Source organism: Homarus americanus, unplaced genomic scaffold (genome assembly GCF_018991925.1).
Source record: "Homarus americanus isolate GMGI-L3 unplaced genomic scaffold, GMGI_Hamer_2.0 scaffold57980, whole genome shotgun sequence".
NCBI classification, from domain to species: domain Eukaryota; kingdom Metazoa; phylum Arthropoda; class Malacostraca; order Decapoda; family Nephropidae; genus Homarus; species Homarus americanus.
Window position 1 is genome coordinate 11,040,973 of NW_024716703.1, and position 7,516 is coordinate 11,048,488.

Here is a 7,516-nt window from a genome sequence, read left to right on the forward strand (position 1 = left end):
TTTGAAAGTAATGACACCTGTCCCATAACATAACCATCCATAGCTTTCTCTCTTGCTATCCTGCATGGGTTACTTTCGGATTAACAAGACAGACACTGTGTTGTAAAATATCATGAAGGCATCTAGAGACGTAATATTGTTAAAGTAAATGATATTCACTTCTAAGCATTGAGAATAAGGAAGAGTTAGACTCCCCCTTGTTGGATGTCAGATTGTTTCACAATATATGATCGAGTTGGGATTTACCTGAGATACCTGAGGATATGAATAGAAAGGGTCTCTAAAATGCAATATATGTAAGTTGAGATTAGATAATAAAGAAAACAAATATTTAAACGTCCTAATAACCGGTTCCGACGGAAATGGAAATATTTTTAAGAGACCGCCGTGTACCTGCGTGATGTTTTACCTTCAACTCCGAAGAATTTTCGTCTCCCAATCGCCCTTCTCCAATTTTATCAAGCATTGCACTCCTGCAATCATCCTCTTATAGTTTCAAGTATGATAAGTAACTCACTTTTATTTGTGTTAGATAGATATAATGCCATTTCAATTCCCCAATACATTATATAGGACAGATCTAAGATGAGCCAAATGTACTAGGTAGATTCCACTGGTAATAGTCCACAACAAGTGCCACCTGTGACCAACGCTGATAATTACCTTGGATTGTCCTGCTATATTTCACTGTTTGGGTTGTTGTTCCGGTTGTGTTTAGGTTCTACTAGTACCAATGTTTGAAAGTTTAGGTTAGGTTATGTAAAATATTTTTTGAGAGGAAATGTTCGAACTCGGGGTAGGAAAAAAGGGCCATAATTGTTTAATGATTTTTTCAATCACTCGATTTAAATCGTGTCCGTCCTTTCTTATTTCACTGGAACAAAAATAAACAAAAGTTAATATATTATGGACAAATTTCTTTAGGAAATTCTCTGTAATAGCTATGCAACAAGCTTGTAAATTAATATCAAAGGTAATTTACTTAATATACAACAGTTACAGTAATAAATAGATAATAGTATTGTATGTATATTATGTATGCTGGATTATGTATTATGTATGTATATTATGTATGTGCTCCATTTATATTTATTCAGCCTAGCTAGCAGCGTGTGGCAATGTTATTACCATATCCCACACGCTTAATTAATGTGCCTGGCGACGTATGGAAGCTGCTAATGTATCACTTGCCATACGTCGTCTATGGTAGTTGACCAAGAGCTTAGCTAGGGAGCAGTGCTACCCACCTCTGTGTACATACTCTTATCCAGTAAACCGAACCTACAAAACTATACAGGTGTTTGTGTTCTCTCCTGTATATAGAACTTATTACCCAGAATACCTAACATGGCGCAGTGCGTAGTTTTACTGGATTATTACGAGTGATTAGTGCAAGTTTGTGGAAAGCCGGCTGATGGATCCCCGCCTTGGGTCAACCCCGCGTCATCCCTCGAAGAATTTCGCAACTTTGAGCAGTGTCAGTGACAGTGATTTTCTGTGAAGTGTTTAGTGCATTGTGTGTTTCGTGCCATTCATGTGTGACCTTGTTCGAACGGATTTCCAAGGTATACGGCATGTTCTGGGCATTTGTGGGGTGTAGAGCTCAGCGCACCCTCCTCTGACCGTTTACAGAGAGCGACTGAGCTACTCCTATCTCCACCCCCCTCCCTCACAGCGCCGCCTCCACCCCCCCTCACAGCTGGGGCGAGACGCTCTGCCTGCCTGGGACACACACACATACATGTACTAACACTTGCTGACCGCGCGGCTTTCTTATATATATTTTATATATATAACCTACTTATCTGTGTATTTAATTAAATTTTTTTGTCTGAAATCTTGTTGATACGACGGGCTGACCGGTCAACACTGATTTAAGACACAGTACACAGATAAAGTAGTTATGTCTCATGCCTTACGTAGCCGTGGACCCAGCGCCTGGATGAGTCAAGCGGATGATAGTCCCCCAGAGATGGATGACCAGGCCGGCCCAGCTCCCACAACATCGCGCAGCCCTTCACCTCAACATTCAGCGTTATCTCCAGAGATAATTGCCTTAATGAAGTTTATGAGAGATGAGAGACGCGAGGATGAAGCTCACAGACGTTTGGCGGATGAGCACAGAAGGCAAGCAGAGGCAGAACGAGACCACCAACGGAGAATGGAAGACAGTGCACGGTTTGAAGCCTTGATATCTCGCCTCACTGTTAACCAAGCCCCTGGCTCTAACACTGCCTCGGTACTGAATGGTTCAGATACCTCATCCATGCTTCCTTCACGCCCCCCAGCCCCACCTAAAGCAGCAGCTCAAACGCCGCCCATCTTGGAGCCTGATGTAAATTTCCAGACTTTTCGCGAATGGCGGCGGCGGTGGGCTGATTATGCTACAATGGTGGATCTCCAGAGTTTGTCACAGCCTAAACAACTCATCCAGCTGCGTATGTGCCTGTCCTTGGAAGTTCAGCGTGTCTTAGAACATACGTTGCAGGTACCCCCAACCTCTTCGCTGTCTGTAGAGGAGGTACTGGACGTTCTACAACGGCACATCAAAGGACAGCAGAATGAAGCTCTGCGCAGGAGGGAATTGTTTAGCTGCAGACAGATGGAGGGTGAGTCTTTTGACGCTTTTATGTACGTCTTAAGAGAGCCTCGGAAGAGGTAGATATATGTTTAGGCCACCACCAGCAGTGCGAGGAGACCCAGTTGAAGCAGGTGATCCTGATGGGTGTTAAGGACGAGGAACTTGTCCAACGCCTCACCTCCCTCGACTCTTCCTCTTCTCTTCAGGATGTGTTGACGATATGTCGCTCCTATGAGGCTGCCAGGTGTGCCACCTCTGCCATCCGAGCTCCCCCTACAGCTGTACGCGCTGTTTCCCGGTACAAGAAGGACAAGAAGTCTGCTCCTACGCCTTCGCCCACCACGTCCACGCCCGGTTCATTTTGCAACAACTGTGGTAAGCAGCACGGAACACAGGTATGTCCAGCTGCTGAGTCTACCTGCGACAGTTGTGACCGTAAGGGCCACTGGTCACTCACAGTACGGTGCCCAGCCAAACGCGTCCAGTGCAATGTGTGCGGTCGTCTGGGCCACTATGACAAGTGTTGCCCTACCCACGAACCCAAGGGACAGCGTCGGCGGAAGCTTCGGCGCCCTTCTACCAGTGAGGGCCGCCCACAGTCGCCAAATCAGAGGCACGACGACCCGGGACAAAGCCCGACCCATTTTAGGAGGGTGTACTCCTCGCATCCCAGGACCAAAGCCCCCCAGTACATCAGCGTCATCGTGACCTACGGCGGTGTGTCATCCCGTCTTCAGATGTTGCCCGACACCGGCGCTGATGCTACAGTCATCGGTCCCCAGCATTTGCGATGCTTGGGGCTCTCTCCAAGCGATCTAGGACCGCCTCCCGAGGACCTCCGCTTTATGGCAGATGGTTCACAGATGGCCCCAGCCCTGGGTTCACTCTATGCACATGTCACCTTTGGCAACAGGTCGTGTCAGGCCTGGATTGACGTGCATAATGGTGTCCCGACTCCCTTGCTGTCCTACAGACATTGTCAAGAGTTGGCCATCATCTCCCAGGACTTCCCCAAACCTATTCTTGAGGTAAGACACGCCAACAGGGTGCACGAAGGGAGCAGCAACTACCCTGCTGCCGCCCTACCCCTACCTCTGGCCAGTGACACCTCTCCTTCGGTAGTTGTCCCTGCTGCATCACGTCCCCACGCCTTGGCTCGCCTTCACGACAGCCACCGTGGAGCTGAGGCCACCAAACGACGTGCACGACAGACTGTGTTCCGGCCTGGCATCGACCCCGACATCTCCAATGCTGTCCAGGTGTGTAAGCCCCGCCACGTATTACAACCCAGCCAGCAGCAGGTACCCTTCATGAGTGACGACAACCCCACCCGCCCCTTTGAGTCTGTGTCGGCCGACTTTTTCTGTGTGTCAGGAAAGTCCTTCCTGGTTATCGTCGACCGTCTCTCTGGTTGGCCGGTTGTCATCAAGGGCGGTAATGACACGACGTCTGCCGCCACCATCAGCAAGTTCCGCCACTACTTCCGTGACGTGGGCGTTCCTGTACGCCTGCGAACCGACGGAGGGCCTCAGTTCACAAGCCGGGACTTTGCTGCGTTCCTTGACCGATGGGGAGTCCGGCATGTGTTGTCATCGCCCCATTACCCGCAGTCCAACGGCCACGCTGAGGCTGCTGTCAAATCCTTGAAGCACCTCATCCTTAAGGTGGCCCCTTCTGGGAATATTGACTGCGAGGCCTTCGACCGGGGTCTTCTTGAACTCCGCAACACACCCAACTACACCGGACGCTCCCCTGCCCAGGTTTTGTATGGACGCCCCCTTCGTTCTTGTGTCCCTGCTCACCCTCAATCCTTCTCCAAGGAGTGGCAGGCCAAGACAGAGGATTGTGATCGCCGAGCCGCCGAACGTGTTCAGGACGTCGTCGCCCGCTACAACGACCACGCCCGTTCCCTCCCCAGGTTGAGTGTCGGCACCCAAGTCCGTGTTCAGGACCCGACCTCCCTACGTTGGGACAAAGTAGGCGTAGTCATGGGTCTCGGCAGGTCACGGGACTACCAGGTGCGGTTACCCAGTGGTCGTGTGTGGTGGAGGAACCGCCGTTTTCTCCGCCCCGTAACAATGCCTTCTGCTGGCCCCGCCACCAGTGTTGAGTCCCATACCCTTCCCAGTGATGAAGTCCCTCGACGCTCAGAACGGATCCAGAAGAAAAGGTCCGCTCAAGACTTTGCTATGAGCGTATAGGGGGGAGGGAGGTGTATGTATATTATGTATGCTGGATTATGTATTATGTATGTATATTATGTATGTGCTCCATTTATATTTATTCAGCCTAGCTAGCAGCGTGTGGCAATGTTATTACCATATCCCACACGCTTAATTAATGTGCCTGGCGACGTATGGAAGCTGCTAATGTATCACTTGCCATACGTCGTCTATGGTAGTTGACCAAGAGCTTAGCTAGGGAGCAGTGCTACCCACCTCTGTGTACATACTCTTATCCAGTAAACCGAACCTACAAAACTATACAGGTGTTTGTGTTCTCTCCTGTATATAGAACTTATTACCCAGAATACCTAACAAGTATTAGATTTTGTTTTATTTTTTCACGCTGGCATTATAGAATTCTGATATGCAGAGCTAGCTGATGCTGTGAGGCTACCAAGGATTGTACAGTAATTAGAGACCGTCAAAATCATTTTGCTTATCTCTCTGAAGAGGTGTTCTTCAAGAGGTATAGGCTGTCCAAGGAATGCCTCTATGAACTTCTTGAACGAGTTACGTCATATATGCCAAGCGTTCATGATGGACGAGGCAAGAAATTCTGATGTTACTGTAGTGTGCGATCTACAAGATAATTGGGTTAAGTTAGCTTAGGTTACATTAGGTCAGGTTAGGTTAGGGAAGGTTAGGTTAGGTTTGGTTTTGTAAGGTTAAGTTAGGTTAGGTTAGGTAAGGTTTGGTTAGGTAAGGTAAGGTTAGGTTAGGTTAGGTTAAATCTGGTTAAGTTAGGTTAGGGTCGACCAAATATATCTTTGTCGACCAAAATTCTAAACCTTGGATTTTAGTCTTTGTTTAAAAGTGTATTTGGTATTTATTGAATTTTATGCAGTGATGCAAAAAGAGGGGGGGGGGTGACATCACCACTGTACAGTAATTAGCACCCATGAAAACCCCTAAACTCGCCTCCCATGTACAATAATAGCACCAGGCCATAATTACAGTGCAATAAGATCTCCATTACCCAGAATTCTCCAATACGTACTCAGAATTGAAATTGGCTTGGAGTTTTTCCAAGAAAATTATCTCAATTTCGGGTCTGTGAACGAGTATTTGAGGTTGAAAATCGGGTTCATTTTCTGAGAAAAATTCGAAAAATATCTTGCACAATATGTTTCCAGGCCTTGGAGCAAATCCCGAGGTTAAATATCAGGCACATTTTCTGGATTTTTTTTTATGAAAACTTCCTGAAACTCTCCAAGTTTTTTCCCTGGTCTTTGAGGATGAAAGAATGTTTAAACTCTTTTGCCAGTATCCGGAAAAATTCTAGGTATGTGGGATTTTTCAGGGTTTGAGAGTCTTCTTGTTATCCGGAAATCTCTCGTCCTCAGAAGAGCTCTGCACCAACTATTCCGGCTAATGGGGATATCACCTGTATGTTGCACTATATAGAGGGTGATTCTCTCAAGAACTAAAAATGTCATAGAGCAATGTAAATAATTGTAGGAGCCCTGTTGTTTGCCATACTCAGGATAAGCAATGTTAGACAAAAAGTAAATAAAAATAAATTCTATCCTACAAGATGCAGTATTCCAGTAAATTAGTATGGCAAACGGCTTGAAGATTTCTGTTTCATGAGTTTGCAAGTTTGTCAGATGCTTTGCAACTCATTTGACACTTATGGCAAATATTACAGTACATCCACTTTCCATAACTAAGTAACATACAAAACCTTGCTGATAAACTTCACACCATTGCAGGAATGTCTGGCGTATTTGGCTGCATTGGTGGGTCTCATATCCCTATTAGAAGCCCAGGAGGGAACACAGCTCAACTAAATTGGTGTAAAAAGGGGTATAATTGATACATGGTTTTAATTTGTATACTGTAGTTTGTTTGAAAGTAGAGCAAGTGTGAGGGTTGTAGCGTAGTATATGTGGCCAGTTGTCAAATTTCTCTTGTTAGGCTCACATACTTACGTTCATGTAGGAGGTCTCGCACTAAGGATGGAGGTGAGAAGGGAAACTCACTGTGTTTATATATATATATATATATATATATATATATATATATATATATATATATATATATATATATATATATATATATATATATATATATATATAAAATCACCACCTCACCCCACCAGGAACCCGCAATCTTATGACTGTGACCTGGGAACGATACGTCTGGGCCACCAGGACACTAGAAGCAGTCATAGACTCTGTTATATTTCACACAAAGCCTGGTCAACGAGCTTATGGCGCTGTGAACCTCTAATGGGGACTACCCGTGCTGCTTAGGTGATCAGAGTAACGTTTTACCAAACCCAGCTTCGAAGCACGAGGAACAATATATATTTCATTAGCCCAATAAAGGACGCATAATTCTACATATAATTAACACCTCACCCCGACAGGATTCGAACCCACGATCTTATGATTGTGACCGGGGAACGTTACCTCTGGGCCACCAGGACACTAAAAGCAGTCCTAGACTCTGTTATATTTCACACAAAGCCTGTTCAAGGAGCTTATGGCGCTGTGAACCTCTAATGGGGACAACCCGTGCCGCTTAGGTGACACAGAGTAACGTTTTACCAAATCCGGTTTCGAAACACGAGGATCCATATATATTTCATTAGCCCAATATAGGATGCATAATTCTACATATAATCAACACCTCACCCCGACAGGATTCGAAACCACGATCTTGTGATTGTGACAGGGAAACGTTACCTCTGGGCGACCAGGACACT